The 22,497-nt window shown below is 40.8% G+C and overlaps 1 long non-coding RNA gene across 1 annotated transcript; it reads right to left on the bottom strand.

The window, feature by feature from the left end:
- Nucleotides 1-513: 513 nt before the first annotated feature.
- LOC128154732 (uncharacterized) lies at nt 514-22,110 on the bottom strand. Its single transcript, XR_008239414.1, has 4 exons — nt 22,049-22,110; nt 20,361-20,490; nt 7,085-7,155; nt 514-1,389 (listed from the first exon to the last, which is right to left on the bottom strand). It is a non-coding gene; the product is annotated as an uncharacterized LOC128154732 (long non-coding RNA).
- Between the last annotated feature and the right edge of the window lie 387 nt (nt 22,111-22,497).

Raw genomic sequence — 22,497 nt, 5'->3', positions numbered from 1 at the left:
CTAGCCCCGGCCTCGCGTCCGCTGCAGCGATGCCTCAGCAGAGGGCCAGGCACCATCTGCCTTTTGGCTCTAAATGGGGCCAAAACCCTGACACACCAGAAAGGTTTAACACATGTGCCTGCAGCAACTCCTGCCGCCCCGCAGCAGCCTGGAGGTCCCAGTCCCTTGATGCGGAGCTTCAGAATGATATTGGGCCTGCAGCCTTGCCATGTACACAGCACAGCAGCATGCATGCAAACAAGGCGTGCAGAAAGGCACGGGTTTTTTAGAACCGAGGACGAGCAAGATGCTGACCGATTTGGCTGTGCTTTTCACACGCAGTTCAATCAACGTGCATCCTGGGAGCTGCCACATCTCGTCCGGCCTAGGATGTGCATTTGGAACATCCTCCTTTGTCTGCTAAACTCAGTCTGTCTTCTGTGAGTGAGGCAGGTTTGATGTTTCCATTGTGCTGCAGCAATGCCATTAGTTATATTAACTACCCTCCGCCCAGAAATGACAATCCAGCATATCTCCAAATTAGCCTTTTTATTGAAATCAATAAAGAAGAAAACACATGACACTAAACTATTTGGTGGCAGCTTTGTTATAAACTCATTACTGGAAAAACAGCAATTGGACAGACCTTTAACCACTGTCATTGATTCCAGCACAGCGAGAGTGATCTATTGAGTTAATCAGTGAAGTTACTGCGGTTAGCAGTGTGTGTATGCTACCCTGCTTAGGACGCAGCCAGACGTCTAGAAAAACTCCCCACGCGCAGGATAATTGTAGGCCAGGTATAAGTCTCACAAAAGCAAAAATTACACCACCACCACTCCCCAAACAGACTGGTTTTAAGGGCAGTATTTGACATTCTAGGGGAAAAAAAAAAAAAAAATTAAAAATTGCAATTCCAGTGCCCGAATGGCTGGCAACAGTCACTTTGGCTTCTATAGCTGTTTAGCCTTGCGGGTGACCTGCTTATGCATTTCCCCAACACCACGTCTGGCAGTGTTGCAGGAGTCAGACCCGCTCACCCTTGCGCTTGGGTGTTCAGCCGATGCCTTTGCACAGCCCGTAAGGTCCAGGAAGACAGCTGGTAGACTTAAAAAGCAGGCCCTGCATAAGCAGCTCCCAGCATACTCCGCAGTTTATGCAATTCTGCAGAGATGTGCTTTTAAGAATCCAGCAGAAGTTTCAAAGGATACATTCATATAGGTGATTTTTGCAGGACTGACCGTTTCTGACCCTCACTGCTAGTGCCACACCAAAAGTTTCAGCCCCTTGAACACTGGTAACTCTCAGGGCTATGTATCTAAGCAAAGGTTAACATTGTTTTTTTTCCTCCAGTGACTAGACTTTTAAGTTCCATTTGTGTTCCTCAGAATTCCTTTTTCATCAAGGTTGCTGAAAGAAAAGAGACAGCATCAGTATTAATACAATGCTCTATGTCTCATTCCTGGACTCATGACAGAATTTAGACAGTAAAACACTTAAAATTAGATTTGTTTCACAAGAAAGAATGAATTGAATTTTTACAGGTATCCAGTATCTAAGAGCTTTAAAGACCCAGCATCTGATAACAAATTATTCTTGCAGGAGCCTGGTATCAGCTTATTCCTAAATACGTATTTACTTGCAGGCATTTGGCATCAAGCTGCTTCTTGAAAATACCAGGATATGGCATGTGATGCCAAAGAGGTTTTTTACATTCTTTTTGTCCCTGGTGCTCCCAGATAAGCATCTTCTCGTAAGTGCCTGTGCAGTTAAAAAGAAAAACAACAAAAAAATTCAGACAGAAAGCAAACCCGTTGTGTAAAGAAGAAATGTCTGAGAATAAGGCACATTTTTTGAGACATGTGACACAGAATTTTCTTCTTTTCCCCCTCAGAAAATCTCTGTAACAACAACCACAATTTAGAAGTGAATTTCAAAGTGCTTTCAGCCACATTTACAGTTTATGTGCAGCTGCCTTTGACTTGCTACTGAAACAGGGTGGGACAGGAGAGCCTATCTCCCCTCAGCTTCTCAGCATGCTCTTTGGCATCCCACCGGCTCACATGGCAGTTGGGTCTGCTGCCTGCCCAAGACATGGGTTCTGTCCAACACCAGTGACAGGCAGGGCAATGATATATTTGCCAAAGATACCATCTCGACAACAAAGATACATGCTCCTCCCGATTGCTGTATTAAAGCTGAGCTAAAATATTTTTCTGCTTTATAGATTTTTTTTTTTAATGGATTTTGCCATACAGACACTAACTTCTTTTTACAGAATTTTGTGAGGATACTTAAATTCACCCTAGGGAGAATTTATTCTATTTACTCAAGTGAAAACCAACTATTTCCCTTGGGAACTTTCTGCAGTTTTCTCCCTAGGATGAAATTCACTATTTTTACATGAAAACATAGTTAACTGTTGCCAAAGTTGTTAAGTTGGTTTGTGTTTTACAAAATAACTATTTTACATGACAGTAATAAACAGCATTTTTTCCAAGAAAAACAGCAAGCAAATTGAAGCAAATCTGAGGACATATACTTATAAAATTTTCTAGAGATCAAAAGCACTTCAACTTTCTTATACAGGAATAAATGCACATAACCTCAGAACGCTCCTCTCAGAATGCCAGAGAAACTAAAGCAAGACAATTAATCAGACCAAAACTTTCCAGGAAGATTACATCTATTCCATGGACTAACAAGGGAGAGCCCAGCATCATAATAATACCAATTTTTTTCTCCCTGTAAACAAAAAAATAAGTGTCAACAGCCTCCTGGGCAAGACTAAAGGTTTTTCACAGAATTCTAATCACTGCCACATGGTTGAAATTTCTTACCCAGTTGAAAACACACTAAACTACACCGGTTGCTTTGGCAAGTCAACACACAAAACTGGAGTTACAGGAATTCATGCAGCCACACAAAATTGCCTCCAAAAAGAGACTAAAGTTGATATTGGTAGAATAGGAAAACATGCAAATCTAGAAGCAACAGTGTAGTGATTTTCAACTTCAATTATTTGAGCTAGTAGAAGTGCATGTGCAAGAGCCTCACTATTGAACATAACGAGCATCCTCAGCTCATCAAGATGCACTGCCACACTCAGGGAAACCTGATAAGCACAGCAATGTCATAGCCAGCTGCACACCTGGGGAAGGTCAGCAGTAATTTCATTTCCACAAAGGCAACACTCAACAGACTGGCAAGTTGTTCTAGGACCTGTTTCTGGATAGGTTTCAAAGAAGCTCATTCAAAATAGCCACTATTTATGAGAGGGCTTTGTAGACTCATTCTGTGTGAGCATCTGAGCTGCCTCAGCTTCCCCATGGTAGAAGACTATGGCAGTAGGAGTCCATCATGAAAACTGAACAAGTTTTCAGCTTTTCGGTACCCTTCCTGGAGCCAAACTTTCAGCATTCATTTAAAGAATTCAGTCCAAGGGAGGGAGTGCCAGACTCCAAGCGCTCCACTAAAAACTGTTCACATATTTTTTCACATAACCTTTTAATGTGAAATCTATACATGGACGACAATAGCTCTGCCATGAATTGAAAGAGAGCTGCTCCCTGTTAGCTTCATCTTAGCACTCTCATTCCTCTGCTCCGTTAGAAAGCACACCTGCCAGTCACCAGGAGAGCACTTTGGACCACCGCGGGGGAGGACTGCCCTGGTGCCCTGGCCCCATGGCTCTAACTGGGCCCCCGGGGAAGACAGGAGCTCTGCTGGATTCCAAAATGCCAAACAAGTGCTGACTTGGTAGTACCTTAAAATTTTGGTTTCCCTGGTTAAATTGATCTGATATTTTTTTCATGTTTCCGATTGCTAACATTTCAGATTTGCAAGGCTTCTGCTTATCATACAGAGTAGCATCTTTCTGCCACATAAGATCTGCATGGTATTTTTCCTCTACAAAATTCATACTTTAATGGCCTTTACAAATATAATTTGGATAAAAAGATGAGTCAAGATTTCTAGCACTCTAGATAGATAGCAACAAGTTCGTGACTCACAGTCAGGTCTTATTACGACTAAAGGGCTTTTCAGCTTATGGTACAAGAAAATCTTGCTCCCAGGCCATTCAATACTATACTGTGACCGAGGTACTGTAGTTTTCCGGTAGCAACAGCAACAGACAGTCTCTTACCCATATGTCCTGTGCTAAGATCTTTTTTTTTTTTCTCAGCCATCTGTGCATTATACTGCTCCTTCAAATTTTCTCGTTTCATATCCCCTGGCATTCAAAACTTTCAGTGGGATTCTTGTTTCTTCTTGACTCTCTGTCCTGAAATGTTATTAATTTAACAGTTTGATTCTGTACATCCTCAGTTCCCAGTGATCAAAGTTGCAAGAACTTAAGTCTGATCTGCATCGGACTTTTAAACTGTGAAGTGCTTTGGGATCCTCCAGAATCAGAGCAGATAGACCACAGCTGATAGTATCAGCTCCTGAATGTCCTTTCCTCATGCAAAACTACAAAACTTACAATGGAAAATAACAAGTTCTTCCTACTTTTTCCTTGAACTGTTAAACTGACCATGTTGCTGAACATCAGTATTTAGCAGATAGGAGGTCAAATAATTTTTTCAGAGCTTTATTTCACTCCTGAAAGGATGTGACAAGCAACTAGTCATATATTGGTCCAGTATTCCCTTGGATATCTGGGAAATTTGGGAAAGACTCAGAGGGTTCCCAAGGTCAGAAACACAGCCAACAGCAGCATACTGAACATCTTGTCAAAAAGTTCCTAAGCTACGTGTTTTACTTTAAAATTATATCCCAGTTTTCAAGTTCCAGGATAGTGGCTTCTCTGGAGACAGTTTGGGGGTGTCATGCTTTGATCCCTCTTTCAGTTCAGAGGAAAGGAAACAAAAGGCAAGGAAAGGATTTTGTTAAATGCCCAAGCCCCTCTTATTCCCATCATATTGCAGAGTCAACTACATCCCATTTCAAAGTGAAAGAAAGGCGATACTGCTGTAAAGTGCACAGACACAAACCCTCATTTAATATTGGAACAGGCTAATGTACTTATCGTGGGAAATAGATAAATACAAACCTTAAAATAGCTCATACAGTGCACTGTAATGTGAACTGTGTTCAGATATAAATATAAAAAAAAAGTGTTGAAAATACATATGAGGAGAAGCATACAGATACTGTGTATTCCAAAACTTCTAAATTTTGGTCACTGCATGATTTTTTATCATCGATCCCATATCCAGCAAAATTAGATTTACTGTCCTTGCTTCTTACAAAATTACACAGAGGCTGCTGCTTTATTCCTCTCCAGGACAGTAAAAAGCAATAAAATTCTTGCAGATTTCGACAGCAGGCAATTCAATAAAAGGCTATGTATATTTTATAAGTACAATAAAGACAAGTCTATAGCTGAATCATAAATGGGTTTTCATTTGGTTGGTTTGTTTTCTGTAAGCATCCTTGTTGGAGTCTGTTTTCAACACAGGTTGGTCTTCTCAACACACAGCCTTCCCTTTTTGGGGAGAAGCAGAATGAAATTTATATCTTTATAATGTATTATTTAAGTTTTGCTCAAGGGATTTTGCAATGTGTGTCTGTTTAAAATTTAAAGGTGTTGTGGAACTCAATACTTTCCTGTTCTTGATTAGTGCTATAAAATTTTACATATAATTTTTTGTTACATTGTAAAGTGTATCTATCTTATCATTGTGGCATTCCCTTTTTTATGAGCAAACAATAAATATTTGATACATACATAATTATTTCCTAGACTTGCATCAATGCTCAGATTTTTTTTTAATTCTGCAATAATATAAGATAACATGGAGATTAATGGATTGGTGTATTTCTGAACAACAGCACTACAATGGATTTAGTGACAGTGCCTGTCTGCTAAAATATAAAATTTTATACAAATGTAAACCACAAACTTAATAACATGCAAATGAACTGCCCTGCATAATTACAGATGTGTAAATTTTTTCTTGTCACTTGAAGAAAGAAATTTAAAAGCTATGAAGAAGCTGGACTCAGATTAAAGAAAAAATATGTTACCATTTCCAGACTCTAGGACAAGGTCTCCAGCACTGGAAATCAGTAAGAGGTTTACCTGAGCAGGGAGTGTGGCATCAAAACCCAAGTTTCCTGGAGAAGGAAACTTTTCTATGCATCTACATAGAATCCACAGGTACCAGAGGTTGCCCTTCTAAGTCATCTGCTAGTTAAAGTCTGACTCATACATCAAGATACTAACTATTGTCATCTTACTAGATTAAATGAGGATACAAACTCTCAGAGTATCTGAACACTACAGGACAGACCTAAATACATTTTTTCACTGTCATTGTGCAGCTAAAGTCCTTGTTGTGCTTACTGTAAGAACTGTATTTATTTATAAATAAAGTTGTTGTTATGTTTACCAACAGAAAGTGATGCAGAATATCTCTGTCTCAAAATCAAAATAAGTATGCTTTGGGAAGACACTTGTGTCAGCCCATGAAATGTCAAGGAAGAACTCTCTTTTAGTTGACTTATTAGAACATTGTATTTCTTATTATAACAGAAAAAGTGTGAAATCCACCACCTTAAAAATAAACTATTTAAATGAATCACAGCAGGGAGTATAGAGGAGGAAAAAAACACACTATTATTAAAAAAAGCATTCAAGGGAGAAAAATTCTAAGCTTAGAATGATCAAGACATGAGCGGGGGGAAAAAAAGAAAAGAATGAGAGCTATGGACTCATCTCAGGTTTCTGTTTCCAAATTGTTGGTGATTTGAAACCTGCTCCTAAATACCATCCACATCAGACCTAGTACTCAGAGCTTGGCATGTAAGTGCTAAACCCTTCCTAAAATAATTGCAGCCTTCTGCTTTCTGCCAAAATCTAATGATAAAATTCTTCTTTGGCATTGTTGTTTTGCTATTTCAAGACGCGTAATCTGGTGACTGTATATTTCTATATGTTTGTGACTTTGGTGGTTAAATGTTAGGGGTCTTTACATCAGAAGTGTTAGACCTAATTGCTTTTCTCCTTTCCAAATAATTTTTATCTATTCAAAGCAGATATACCACTGAAAAAACATTGAGTCACACTGGGTCTATACACGTACTGGCACTTACATACCATGCAGGACAGCAGTGATTCAGGCCCAGATCTGCGAGTGTGAGCCTTGCCAGAACATCCCACTAGCTGGCCTGAAGAAGCAAATAAAACAGAGCAATCAAAACTACACCTTGATAATTGGAAGACTTTCTACAACTTAATTAAATTTTAAAAGCATAATAACTGATAAATGGCATTTTGGCCCTCAGCTGATACACTGTGGGGAAAAAAAAAGAGGACTTGGTAAAAGAATGGAGAGTGCTTTGAAATTGCTGTCTTAAACGTAGCGCTGGGCACTGGAATGCATCACACACCATCTCCCCAGGGCAGGGGGACTCAGGAATTCGGTTTCCTCTCAAGGATGGTTCTTCTGCTCTCCTCCAAGAGAGGACAGGCTGACTGCTGGTGCAGGGACTGGAATGCTATAGAATAGGCCTGGCTACAGTTGTGCACCATACACCCTCGAGTACCACTGCAGACTGTTTTATACAAGTTACAAAAGTCCTGCAGACACAAGAGTTTCTGTCTTTTCAACTGTGCTAGTACAAACTCACCTTTCCCAAAGACTTTCCCACTAGAGATGTCATGGTATACCAAATGCAGGGTGCAGCTGCTTGAGAGACAGCTGTTTCTATTTCCTTTTCGTGTAAAATTTCCTCCAAAGAGCAAAACTTGACTTTTACTAGAAGGCTAGTATAGAACTGGACTCAAAGCTCTCAGCCCTTCCCTGTGACTGAGCAGTGGAACAAAGAAGCCTCCTGTGGCATCTGGGGAGCAGGGCATCCAGCTTCCCAAAGCCCTCTGCCCAACCCTTGAAACACTGGTGCCCACGTAAATGCTTTTGTATGGCATACAAAAGGTATAGTAAAACATTTCCTTAGCTATAGTGTTTTCAGCAGAGGATTTTCAGGCCATAGAAATGCCCCATGTAATGCCCAAACTCCCACCTCTTGGAACTGCAACTGCCATAAACCTTGCCCAGTCTGCTAGTGAGCACCTAGCAGAGGCATCATCTGAGCTGGGGAGCACTGTGTCAATTTGCAGCAGTTCTAAACTTACTCATTTTCACTGGACCAGCTCTTACAATTATTGATTCAAATTCATTCAGGGTTTTTATAACCTCTTACAAATGCACATTTCCAATACTCGGACATGGATATGGAAACAAGTTGTTGTTGGCAGTGTTACACTGAATTTCTCCTCCTCCTCAGATTTATCTTGGTTGCCTGTAGAATACTCCACTGCATTAAACAACTTGTATTCAGTGCACCTTTAAAAGCCAGACGCAAGAGGAGCAGTTCCAAATAGAAAGAACCAATAAAGCCGTGTCCTAGCAAGAAAAGGAGGTGAAAATGGGGGGAAAAAGCAAATAAAAAATCCTCCTCTATTAGTGACCACCAGACCATCAGGAGGTACTGTATATAAGCCATGAAATTATTTTCTTCAGAGCACTGATGAAAATGTGGCAACATAGATCCAGTCTGCCAGCTCAGTACACCTGCCCCGATAAAGATGAAACCTTCTGTGCCTCTAACGAAGTGCAATAGTACATGCCTTTCCTCTTTTCATTTTGTAATTGTACACGAATTGCCTGTCTCAGCTTGAAAATAAATGGATTCTATGAGATGAAGAACTGTCCGTAATGACTGACACCTCACACTAATGACTGACACCTCACACCAAAGGACACAGCTTCACAGAAGCACATGATTTTTCCCTACCTGCAGTTCAGCCCATGGGTCTAAATTCCATTAGTGAAAGATGGACATAACAGTGATTTTTCACACAGTATTCTCTCTCAGCAGTGTAAAATAACATCAGTGCAACTGCACGCCAGGACGCAAAGCCCTAATTCATAACTCACAGAGTCCAGCTTAGTCCAGCAATCTATGCCAAGCAACTAAGAGTTTCAAATCAGACTTCCCTTCCGGGAAAATTAATTGGGGGTGGGGGTGTCATTTTTTTTTTATTAGTTTTAAGAAACACTTATAAATTATTTGATTCTGCAGTAAGAGAATTTAATGAGTATTTCCTTTAAAGGGCTAAGCAGTATACTAAGTATACTAAGGAGTATTTCAAGTATTTGGCTTTGGAGATCACAAGCATCACACTTCAAAATAATTTATTTTGTACAGATATGCTGTTTCTATTTTCCAGTAGTAAAAGGAAATGCTGTACATTATTTTTGGATGGTTTAGAAGTAGACAAAAGCAAAAATTTCCAACTGTTCAATTCAATGTCAAGAGCGGCCAGATGGTGCCACATGGGAATAAAATAAGGGTCACCTCAACAGCACAAGCTTCTGGGATGGTGCAGCCAAAGCTCTGGGAATGACACCATCTGTGGTTTCCTGCTGACCTCAGTGGGCCCTAGAAACATATGTGACCATCAGGACTCAGCACATGAGCAGCAACCAGGCAGCATCCCCAAAGGCTGCTAACAGCAGGAACAGCCAACAGGCAAACATTCTTTTAAATTAAGTTCATTCTTCTTAAAAAACCATGAAGAGAAATAAGCTTATGAACCACCTGCAGCCGCCATGCAATTGGTATCCAAGGAATAATCAGTCTGTAAGTTGGGCCAGTTATTTTATCTCTGCAGAAGAACCTTGGTAAGAGAAAGAGGCCAGCTGAGTTGCCAACCAGCTTTTTAGTCAGCATTCTGCTTCTTGCGTTCTCAGTGCATTCATTTAGTAAGCACCAGAGGAAAAAAAAAAGAGCTACCAAAAACATCCACAACAAAACCAACGTGGATGGGAATCTGACACATTTATCAAATACCCAACTTCAGAAAGATATGAACGGTATTAGCACCACATTCACCAGAATCAGGAGGAGGGAGGCCAAATATGTGCTGCCAAATGTGCAAGCTCCAGTGCCCCTAGCTATGAGCAAACCTCTTCAGTTGGACCTCTTAACACAAACATCTCAGTAATTGAAGCTGCATTTTTGCGTAATACTTTACAATTCTATTATTACCATTTTAATGCTGGTCATAACAACCACTGGTTATAACAACCACTAGCGTTAGGGCCCTTGTTTATGCTGCAATTAAAATGCAAAGTAAACTTGGACATGCTAGTAATAGACAATAAAATTCTAGCATTTGGTTTGGTATCCACAAGGCTTTTATATTTTTGTTATGGCTGCAGATCCCGAACTGAAGCTTCACACTCTACAGGTGTCTGGAAACACCAGAAAGTGCCCAAAATGGTAATCTACTTGCTTATATCTATTACTTTGATCCAAACTTTTATAACCTCAGGAAAAAGTAAAACATACAAAAATGTAGTTAATGCTGTTTCCATTTGCTTCCTTTATAAACCAGAAATTTTGATTTAATAAAATAGCCTTTACCTTGCAGCTCTGCTCTTGGAGTCAGTGCGATTACACGGTAACTGCAGAACTGGTCACATGAAGGAAATCCAAAATGCTTTTCAGGCCATGCTCATGGTTAATCATAACTGGCATTGCAGGCAGATTTTACCTTTAAAAACATGGTTTTTTTCTGAAGAAAATGCAGGAGCAGGAAATCAGAAGCAGCTAGCAGAGTAGCTCTTAATTCCCCAAATCCTGCAAAGTAAATTATTACAGGAGTTCACAGCACAACAGTTCTGATACTAACGCCAGAAGTGAGTGCTGTCTGTCTGTTAACTATATAGAATGATTTTGTCTGTATTTCAAATCCTAATCGTATATTCCTCATACCACAATGCCCTTCTCCCACTTATTCCATCCACCAACTGTGCTGCAGCCAGCTGCCATGTGCTGCATCCCTTTTCAACAAATATTTGGGCAGGAACATCCTTTGTTTATTCATTACTCGGCACTATGGGATCCTGAATCTAACAGGGACTGCCAGTGCTAATTCAGTGTAAATGCTGAGCCAATATAATATTCCAGATCTTTCACTGACAGTGTTATGCAAAAAAGCAATGTAGTATACATTCCTTAAACGTGAAGAAAATGCAAGACTTCATGACTGGCAAAGAATCAGATGGGACAGAGGATAATGCTTTTTTTTTCTAAACATGTTTAAGATTCTGTATCACATAAATGTAGAAATAGAGATTTTAAAAAAATCCATCTAAAGAAGAGTTTAGTAGCATCCAAAATTATGAGGGAGAAGAAGAGGGTTTGACCTGATACTCTTCACCATGATCTCAGAATTCTACTCCTTAGTTCAGAGCTATATCAGACATGTATCCCATTCCAGCTGGCTTCTATTAGACAATGCAGAGTCAGAGTTCTTTCAAGGAAAGGGTGGGAGAGGAGTCTGGCAGGTGAATAATCATCAGCACCTGACTAATTTAGCAGAGAAAGTAGCAGGAGCTTTTAAGAATTTCACTGAGGTCCTGGTTTGTGGCATGAACCTGGCATTAGTCAGGATATCTTCTGAACTGTGAGATTGGCTGCTGTGGGCTTCCTGCTGGGGAATTACAGTGCTGTTGTAACCAGAGGATGGAGTTTGTTGAATCAGGTATCAATTGCATTTGTGATGTTGACTCTTTACAGAAATCTGCCATTTAAAAAGTGGAGTAGATGGTTGTTTTCTATCCAGATGCTTAGCAAAGCTACCTGGCAGGCCAAGCAAGGTACAGAGTTAATACTATGGTAGTCTAGAGAGAAATTCCAAAATACATCTCTACAAAAGTGGTTTGTGCAATCAGTTACAGTGGAAATTAGATTACCCGTATGGTAATGTTCTGAGGCTGTACTTGAATAGCTTGCCTACCTGTAGGGAGTACTTGACTCCCATACCAGGAGCAAACTGAATCCTCTTTCCTCTTGTCTGCATGCTGAATATAAAACAAGGACTGCCAGGGCAGCCAAGGAAGCCTCTACTGCTGTTTGTGCTGCTGAAGGTTGGGCTGAGTTCTTTTCTGTTGTGAGTTTCTTTCGCATCTGCTCTATGCATCCTTATTCGCTTTTTGCAATGCTTTGCACTTCTAACTGTGGGGTCACGGTGTCCTCTACACAGGCCAAAACATATGCTTCAGTTAGCTGTTTGCCACTTCATCTCTCAACTACAGTTTGTCATCTAAAAAAAACCCACTATGGAAGGTGGCATAAACTTGCTCTTTAACAAATTAAGTGTTTTCTGCTTGTAAACAAGGAAAGAAGTTTTTGCTTCTGTCATCTTGACTGAAAGCAAATTGTATCAAAAAAATTCTTGATGGGTAGTGTGAGGCGGCAGAACAGTACCTGACACTGCTTGTTTCAGAAGCACATACAAAAAGAGTTTCCAATAAACTACTCTTTCTTTTTTCTTTTTTCTTTTTGACTCAGAGCTGAAAGTGTTGGTCTCTGCAGCCAACATCAGGAATTTGGTCCAGGACAGGTGATTCACCACCTGTCCTGCAAAACCATAAGACATGAAGTCTTGAGATAATCATTCCCACTAGTTTGATCAGAAAAAATTTTTGGTCAAGCAAACAGCAGAGCAGATAACAAAGACAACTTTCAGAAGACATGACAAGGAGAGATAGGAAACTTCTATTAAAATCCATTTAAAGTGTTATCGATAGCTTGATAGCCTGTCAAAGGTGGAAGAACCCTTTTCTAATCACACAAGGGCCTGCTTTCTTGACAGGAATTTTCTCTCCAATGTACAAAATGTTAAGGAAAACCTGTTAATGTGATCTGTCAAAAGCACATGGAGCAACACTCTGCCCCTGGCCCCAAACTTCCCATCTGCTGTTAGCATGATGATTCGGTCCACAAGACTGCCCACCAGCAGCAAGGAGCAGCTCAGATGCAGCAATTGTCAGCTGTGTGCTGCAAAAATTAGAAAAAAATAAAAAAAAAAAAATAAAAAGGAAGAAAGGAAAAAAAGGAGGGGACAGGCATGATACATACTTAGGATCTCTTTTGGGCATCAGCTGAATGGACACACTGTATAAATTTGAAAGCTTTTAAGGCTTCTTCATATTGACTTTCTGATTTTTAGAAATACTGCAAATCCCGCATAAATTGGAAGTGGACTATAAGATTCCCCATGGATCAACCTTGTGTTAGACAAATCCAATGACAGTAAAACTCGAAGTATAGTGGTAGGGTCATGGTTTCTTAGCCTTGTGTCTTTAGTGGTTTAAGTGTCAAGTTAGGAAAAATGTCCATCTAGCTGGTAACTCTTCCGAGTTTAACTCTGATCCAAGAATTCCTTTTTGAGCAATTTCTATGATATTAGTATTAGATAAGGCTAACTATGAAAGTCTAACATAGTGAGGATCTTGGATTTGCCTGCTGTCTATTTCTGAACTGTGGGTTGAACATAGCCTTCTGCCACCAAGAGACACGATTAGATTATCAGGGCTTAGAGCCTGCCCTGAGATTGCTCTGGAAAGGAATTTGTCATAGCTCTCAAAAACACTACATGTAGGCATATGTTCTCAGCCAGCTGAACCCACAATAAATTTCTGTTCACAGGAGCTGGTTCTCAATAAAGGAGAATCAGCTTTTAGAAGAAAGAGATGGATGGAATGAAATAGGAATGCAAGAGGTGTACAGTTTACAGAGGTTTCCCACCTACAAACACACTGCTAGAAAATGCTAAGTAAATTACATTACTTCTATACATCCTGAAAAAGTAGAATATATTGCCTCTTTATGAATGAACATTAGGAAGGCAATGAAGAAGATGGAGGATGAACTGAAAATACTTGCAAAAGTAGGTTTTTTTATAACAGAGAATTCTAGTTTTGATATGTTTTTTGAATGCCCTTCTACTGTTCTCTTCTCTACTATTAATTATGTTTGAAATCCCTTTCCAGTCCTCATGTACAAAATTTCCTTGCTGAAACTCCTTCTCAAAACCCTTCTGGTGAAGACAGCATTGGAGTATATGCCTCCTCATTTCAGTAGCAAGGGGGCTGTTTCTCATTTTACAGGCTAGAAACTGAAGCTCAGAGGGGCTACATGGCTTGCTCGGGCAATCTAGTACAGCAGGGACTTGTTCAGCTCTGCTTGAGCTATGGGGCCACCACAGAGCAGCCTGCTCCGTGCAGGTGGCCAGTTTCAGACAGAACTCAGCACATAGCAACTGACTATTTTGTCAGATTTAAACACCAAGAATAATTTCTAGCTAGCAATTTTTACAGTCACTGGTGGGAAGGGAGGGGGAGGAAAAAAAGTCTGCAGCAAGCTTAGACTTATTTTTTAGTAAATGAAGCAACATCATATAGGAAAGTGATTCAGTAGCACCCTTGAAAGATAACCAAGTTCACTTGAATTGGTTTCAGTATTGTTTGCAATTATCCTATAGGGCAATGGGAAATCAAAACCAGTAACAAAAGTGACATTAGAGAGATGTCACTTTTTTAAATGTCAGCTTTTAGTTGTCACTTTGACATGTTCTTTTGTGTGAACATGAAATTTTAAAGGGACAGTGTCAAACCAAAATGAAAACCTGTAGCACTCTCAATCCTTTCCTCTCTCTCTGAGAGCTGTGAATAGTATAGGAAAATCAACATAATGATCAAAAGCAAGACCACTTGCCTTGCCTGCCATTTTGCCTATTTACTTTTTTTTGCATAGTGCAGTTCCCACTGGAGACAGTTTCATGGTACACCATGGAACATTCTGTCACTTTAACATCATAATAATAAACCATCATTAAAAAATATAATGGTATTAATATTTATCAGTTTTGATTAAGACATAATTCCATGTCTCTCTGGATTTGTACATGTGTTGCTTTATTTATAATTCCTACCAGCTCCACTTTGGACCAGATTGGATATTGACCCTATTTCTAAACCCCTCCATTATTAACCTGTCAATAAATTAGGATGTTTGCCCCAGTTCACACCAACATCCATCTAGGCTCACATCGCCCAGTGGGTCACTTCCAGATACATACTGCAGAGCTCCCCAGCACCCTGTTGCAGCCCTCAGCTGTCAGCAGCCCTTGGGTGTCCCAAGCCAGAAATGCTCTCTGTACTGACTGCATGACAGGCCTCTGGTATATTCCCTTCCTTGTCCAGATAAAGGCATCCTGATCTATTTAACCATTCTTACACAGAAACCACTCACTACCACTGAACATGTTTGCCAGCATCCTCTGTGCCTCTTCAAGATTTGATATCACACACAAGGACAAAACACCATGGTGTTTTCTCTTTTATTCTCTAGTCATTTTCTGAGAATTTCCAAACATCCTGTCAGTAATAGAGGTCTTGATTCTGCTTTGTGCATTAATCTTCAAAGACCCATCTATTATAAACTATGATCTGCTTCCACAGTATTAACAGTTACTGCAGAGTCCATAATTACATACGATTTGTTTCTCCTAACGGGTGCCACTTAAATTTTATCTACATTAAATTTTATACAAGATTTTATCACAAGTTGTTCAGTATCATGAAGTCTTTCTAAATCCCTTGCCTTGTGGGTCTTTTTTTTTTTTTTTTTTTTTTTTCCCCCGAAACTACCCTGATCAATTCAGTATTATCAGAAAACTTTGCCACCTCACTGTTCAACTCTTCTATACAATTTATAATCTGGCAGATGACAGATGCCTCAGCACAGACCCGTGGTGTCCACCACTACTGGTTTTCTTCCATTAAGAAAAACAACCAACTATTTCTACCTTAGTTTCATATTTAAACAGGTATTTATCCATGGGAAGACCCGATCTCTCCCTTTGTCCCTTGCCTGCTTAATTTCTTTAAAAGTTTTTGGTGAGGAAGCTTGATAGATGCTTTTTGGAAATCCAAGACTGTATTGGACTCATGCTCAATGACTTCTTCAGAGAACACAAACAGTTTTGTGAGGCAAAAGATACACTGATTTTTTCACTGAGACATATTCTTCTGTGTGTATAATAAGCATTTCATTATTGTTTCCACCTGTTTTCCTAATATGGATCTCAGATATATGTGACTCTAGCTTTCCAGATTTCTCCTAAACTGCCTAAAAATTGGTATCACATTTGCCATTTCTGTCCTTCTGATACTGAAGCTGTTTCACAAAACAGATTGCAACTGCAGTCAGTAAAGAATGAATTTCCTGTTCAAATTCCTTTAGAATTCTTTATTTAAAACTTATCTGGTTTTGGCAAATTTTTATTTTTCATTTTTTTTACCTGTTCTACAGCTCTTTCTAGGACTACAGGCATTTCAGATTGAGAGAGATTTTTTTCAGTACATCCCTTAAAAAACATGAGTTTAATGTGGAAATCTCCCTGATTGTCACAAAAAAATGTAGATGGAAAAAAAAAATCTAATTCTCTGCATGCTCTTAATCATTCATTGACACTGCAAAATCTATCAGCCTTCCTGCTCCTAGTGTATTGGAAAAGGGTTTGTTGCACCTTCTTTCCTCAATGTCTTTTATTTTGACCTGCCCTATTGTACTTTGAGATCTAACTGACCTGAGTTTATGATCTTTTCTATTTTTATCATTTGGAGATGACTTCAACTTTTTGAAATTAAGTCTTTATGAACAGCCTCCTTCAGTCTGCTGTTCAGCCCTGCTAGCTTTCTTCTGGTCCAATAGGGCATCTTTAATAACATTCATGCCACGTGGAAACATTTTATCCTTTTGAGAGTCGATTTTAGGGTTTTTTTAATGAGGATTTGGGCGGGGGGTGGTGGTTATATAATATTTTAAAAAAAAAAAATCCTTCTGTTACAGAATTTTTTGGTTTTAAGGTTCCTGCAAAAATGTGAAACACAAATGCATTTTGAGCTCCACATAGCAGTAGACAAACTTAGCAAAACTTAGCAATGGCATCATAGCCTAAGGTGTCATTTACTCAATCTACATGATGGTAGGAGGAATCACTGGTTGTTTCCTGCTCCTCTCAGCCAAATTTCCATCAGCATGTCGCCATCACTCTTACCGTCCTAATCACCCAGTAAGTAGTACAGTCCTGATGCTAGATTTTTCCTATCTAGATCCCAAATTTCAATACAGGGATTTTATATTGTGTTGAGACAGGTTAGTTTATCTGATTTGATCCTAAGCTATTTTTTATATATTCTGCGCTCATCTGTAAGTTCAACAGTTTTTCCAAAACACTGTACAATCACACTGTACAATGTTCCTCTGATAGGTTTCTAACTCAAATGTTCCAGGGTCTCTCCTACACCTTGTTTCACTTGTCCCCATTTTTATCTGCCCATCTTTAGTACTGAGGCCTTCTCTTTCCCCTACTCTGCCATTGTGTTAGACGTTCTTCTTCTGCAGCAGCTGCGATGTTACACAATTGTTTCCTTTTCAAATTTCATCTGAAAATAGGTCTTTCCACATTCAAAACTTCCTTGCCCTACTGCTTCTCATTCCCATATATTGCTTAATTTGCTAACGTGTTCTAATAATGACTACAAAGGACATCTAGGTAACTGTCTTGTACTAAACATTGGCTTTCCCTTTTCTCATGTCTGTAGTAAAGTTCTTATTAGGGTTCCTATTAATGTAGGAAGGATACAGACTTAAAAGCTGTGAATGTGCTCTATTAGACTTGAAAATACATGCACAGACCAAATTTTGTTCAGATATAGTACCTGATAAAACAGGCATGGTTTCCACCTCAAAGAACTCATTTAGACCCTCTGGAACAGCACGCGCTCTCTTCCCCTCTGTGTTTTAACATGTTTTCTTGCTCAAGCTAAGTCACAGAAAATGTCTCTTGTTTTAGCTTGGGTGAAATCTCAAGGAGACATGGGATGAGGCTTCCACAGGCCGTGAATGGACCGAATCAGCATGGTGCTGCTGAACACTCATCCTCGGCCATGCTCCGCTGGTGGTGCTTTGCCTTAACAGCGCAGCAAGTTTCTGGTTTAGAGCTTCGACCATGGAAATGGGAGACAGATGCAGGCTCCCTTACGGTGTGAGCGCAAGGCCCGCTCTGAGGGTACCCAGGACGTACTTCCTCCCTACGCAGTGTTCCTCCGGGTTGCTGCATTTCAGTGACTAGCCGAATCTAGCCGAAGTCTTTGTGGTGAATTTAAAGATCTAGATATTGTCGTCTGTTTAAAAAAAATAATAATAATTAAACATAATAAATACTAGTTTGGGGAGGTTTTATTCCGGGGGAAGAATCCCTGCCCCCGGCAGTGACGTACACGCTCGGCCCCTGCCCCTTCCGGGAGTGTGCGCCCCGGCCTTGGGCGCCACCTGCTGGGCCGGGGGACTGGCGGCCGCCCCCGCCCCGCCTGTGGCCCTCGGCGGTAACGGAGGGCGTGACGTCATCCCGGCGGGAATCACAGACAGGCAGCTGCCGTTGGCTGACAGAGTGCTAGAGGTTCCCGAAGGAATGGCGGTCGTATCCTAAATTCCTGTCCCCCTTTATGCTGCTGAAACATGACCACCTAAAAGAGATTTGGTAACTGGCGACACAAATACTGGCAAATTAAGTTCCCTGACACGAAGCCTTATAGACGTACATAATGGCAATTTCTTTTCCTTGGAGACTCTTTTGCAAGGAACACCCAGTACTATGTGTACAGCTAAAATTAAAATAATCATTATTTCCAGGTAAACTCAGGGAATTGAAGCAGGACAAGACTGGGAAGTGTAGAGAGTCACTGCTTATGCCAGGCATCTCCAAGACTGAAAATTATTTTGCTGGGGTTTCACTTGTAAAGCTGACTCCATCGTGTCTTCTTTCTCATAAAGTTGAACTGAATGAGAAAGTTCTGAAACAAAAATTGGTAGTACCCTTGCTCAGCTCGCCAGTTTCTTAGAGAGGCAGCACTGGTCTTTTGCTGCATCCTTAACAAGTGCAAAAAAATGCTATACCACCAAGCATGACCAGAGGCCACACCTGAACTCCCTTTCTGTTTCTTAGAGCAAGAGTCTCACAAAGTTTCAGTAGTTTACTTTCCCCAAAATGCCTAGTATTCAGTTGCCTCTCTTAGTGTCCTAAGATACTGTCCAAAACTGTGTTAACTTTTTGTTTTGAGACTTGATTCCTGATAGAAATAGAACAACTGGCTGTGGAGTTATGAATTCCCTTACTATGCTGGCACAATAACACCATCACAAAGGCCACAGACCTGTTCGGAGAGTTCAAAGTAGTCTTTGATCTATTTTTATCCTGTAAATCGTTCTTGTGGAATCTCTTCTTAATTTTGAAAAGTTAATGTGCTCGTGGCATGGCCAGTGGAGCGGTCTGACTGTGGAACAATTCCTGTCATGTAGCAGGTCAGGTATCTGACCTCAGCATGTGACGAACAGGAGTGAACAGCCAGAGCCCTGCCAGGACAGCAGAATCAAGTACTGCTCTCTGGTGGTCCCCTCCTAGTAGTGCCTACAGCCGCGTTGAAAAACTCATCCACAAAGATCAGTGAAACAAAGAAAAAGGAGGACTCTTCAGGGAAATTTTGTGGTGACAATATTATTCTTCTTGACTGCTTATATTAGAAAATACATCAACTCCCAAATCAAACCGTAGAAAGAAAGTAATCTTTAAAGCAATTATCCATTATCACAATCCCTGAGTGGCAAATGTATCTCTTTGGTATACTACACGTGATGCTGGCAACTTTCCTGCTACTTCTTTATTTTCCTGTGCTCGATTTTGCATTAAATTTGCTTTCTGAAGTAAGTGCAGCTAGAATTGAACTGCAGAAACTGAGCCCCCCCGATCATTGTCATTAAGGCCAGTTTTCAAGCAGGATTAAATTCAGTAGATACACTCTGGGTAATATGAGAAATTATACACAATACACTGTATGGGTATTCTTCAAATTCTAACTTAATACATTCTGGCTTTTCATCACTAAAGCAACTTCTCAATTCTGACAATATAGATAGAACAATACTTATCTAAGTGTATATAATATACCTTAATACCCAAAGCCAGCAGTACTATTGGAGGATGTAATGATTGCCCTTTGAATTTCTCCAGTCATCATACACAAACTTTGCTTGAAGCCTCCAAAAGGAAGGTATCTGTCCTTCCTTATATGTTAAGTTTGGAGAATGATCTGGGAATGCACATTTGCACTTAAACTTCAGTTAGAAAAGGAAAAAAAGAAAAAGAGTCCATTAACAGTCAAATTAAATGTTTAATTCTGAGTTAAATTAGAGCTCCTTCTTCATCATGCATGAGAGTATTTCTCCTTCATCCTGCTACTTGGGACAAAGCTACGTGAATCTGCTTTCCCTTACTTGTCAAAGCTCCAAGATGAACATTCACTGAAATGGATGGCAGAAGTTACCTTCTTGACCAGTCTATTGCTTTGACTCACTATTTCCCCCAATATAGCACTTAATTACACACCCAATATTGGTTCAAACCCCAATTTTCCAAAGATGCAGAAACAATTGAGTCTTTAAACTAATGTCACCAATGAGAGTGTTGACAGCTTGTTTTGAGAATCCAAGAATGCTGTCCCTGGGCAAACAATGCAACACATCTTCTTTATACCTCTTACACACATTCATGCTGCTGCTGGCACAACACAGGCATCTGTAATGCTAACACACACAAAACATGCCATCACTCTTCTTATTTTGGCTTGACTCCTATGTGCCTCCTTCTAATTCATAGACACTCTCTCTTTCTCTTAATCTACCTCCTGGACAGAAAGCTTGCAAAATAATGCTGGGGTGCCTGGCAGTTTTGCCCACGAGAGGATTCAGAATGAGCAGAGCAGCTGATTCTACATCCCTCCGAGACCACTTTCACAGCTTCTGCCTGCCTTGCTAGAGACTTGAAGTTTGACTCAGCTCTAAGACTTTGTTCTCATGGCCAGCATAGCAACAATGCACAGTACTTAGGGAGCACTTCCTGAACCATCTGTTTCCTCAGTTCAACTATTTCATCATTAAAAGAATTCTACAAATAATATTGGTCTAAACCTCGCACTGAAATAGTTTAGGAATGAAATGCACTTTACCAGGGTGTATCATATCTGTCCATCCTTATGTATCTCACACATACCAGTAGATTGAGGGCAGTCCAAAAAATATATTTTTCCTCTGCCAATATGTAAATGGTACCTCCAGTGTATATAGAGTGACATCACTCTCTTTTACACAGAACAATTTATTAACAGTGATTTTATTAGAGATGAGTTTGCTATACATTCATCTTGTGCCGCGTTTCTACACATGGAGTTCTTGCTGAATGATTCTTGGTTCTAGATCATGAGGAAACCAGAAAGGTGAACGCCACGTTAATCCAAAGAAACAGACTTGAAGAATGTGCAAATCATGTATTTAGAATGTAGGGAGAAGGCAATATGGGATTCAGACCCTCCTTATATATATGCGTTTAACTCCCACTCAGAAAATTACAGGAAGTACTCAAGAGTTGTAAGAAGTCTTAACTTTAAAATAAAAACATGTATTTTAATAAATGGAAAAATAATGCCTCAAGGCATACCAAAACAACTAGTCATGTGGTAGAAGCAGACTTAAACATAAAATTTTCTTGTGGATAAATTCCTACAAAATTGCATATTATATTTTTTACCCTTTCCCGCGAAGCACATTAACCTGCCAAGGAAAAGAAAAAAAAAACAGAAGCTGCACTGGGGAAGATTATTCTTCTGCTCCAAAATGTATCTATCTCCTTTGCTCCTTTTTAAGGCATTAGATTGCATTTGTTCTGTGACACGTGTACAGTAACCTGCTCTTGACGGCTTGTTGGGATTGTGCCTCTTTTCTTTATGTAACACAAACAACTCGTTTCAGAGATCTGGTGCTCGTTCGAGAGTTAATGCTTTCCATGATGTTGGTAACAAATCGTAGCGCAGGTATTAGTCTCAGCCTTGTATTTCTCAACAACTGAGAATTTTGATGAAATGATAATGCCCTCTTTAGTTGCTACTACCAAACGTTAGCTTAGATTTAGTTTTGCCAAACTGATTTACTCTCTGGCAGCAGCACCGTTTGGCAGGGCGGACCAGAGGCCCAGTGCTAGACCGTCTGCTTCCCGATCTATTTCCTGTGGGGCAACCAGCTAGGTGTTCAAAACCACCTCCTGTATTCAGAGCCCCGCTGAAGACGTGGTACCCCAGCGAAGCCATACTGTCATTTATTTCTCCCGCGGGGGTCTCGCAGCCCCTCCGGGGTTTCTCGGCAGCTCGTACGGCAGCTCTTACGTCCCGAAAGAGCGGCTGGCGCTCGCTCTCTGTCGCTGCTCCCGGCGGTACCCGCTTCGGCCCCCTGCCGTCGCCTCTTCGGCGAGCGGAGGCTTCACCGCACAGTCCCAGGGCCTCAGGTACCGGCCAGGACGGCCGTACCCAGACCCGCCGCCCCGGGCTGGCGAGGACCAGGGCCGCCCCCGGCGCTCAGGGGGTGCCCAAAGGCGCTGCGCGATCCAGCGAGGCGCCAGGACCGCCCGCGGGACCTGGCGCCGGGAGGGCCCGAAGGAACTCTCCCGGCAGAGGCGCCTTGCGTCGGGCGCGGCCGCGGCTCAGCTGGCCCGCCGGAGGGACGGCCGAGGGGCTCCGGGACGCGCCGCCTCACCGGCGCGGG

This window comes from Harpia harpyja, chromosome 19 (genome assembly GCF_026419915.1).
Source record: "Harpia harpyja isolate bHarHar1 chromosome 19, bHarHar1 primary haplotype, whole genome shotgun sequence".
NCBI lineage: Eukaryota > Metazoa > Chordata > Aves > Accipitriformes > Accipitridae > Harpia > Harpia harpyja.
Note: the sequence above shows the minus strand (reverse complement) of the source record. Positions and strands in the feature narration are given on the sequence as shown.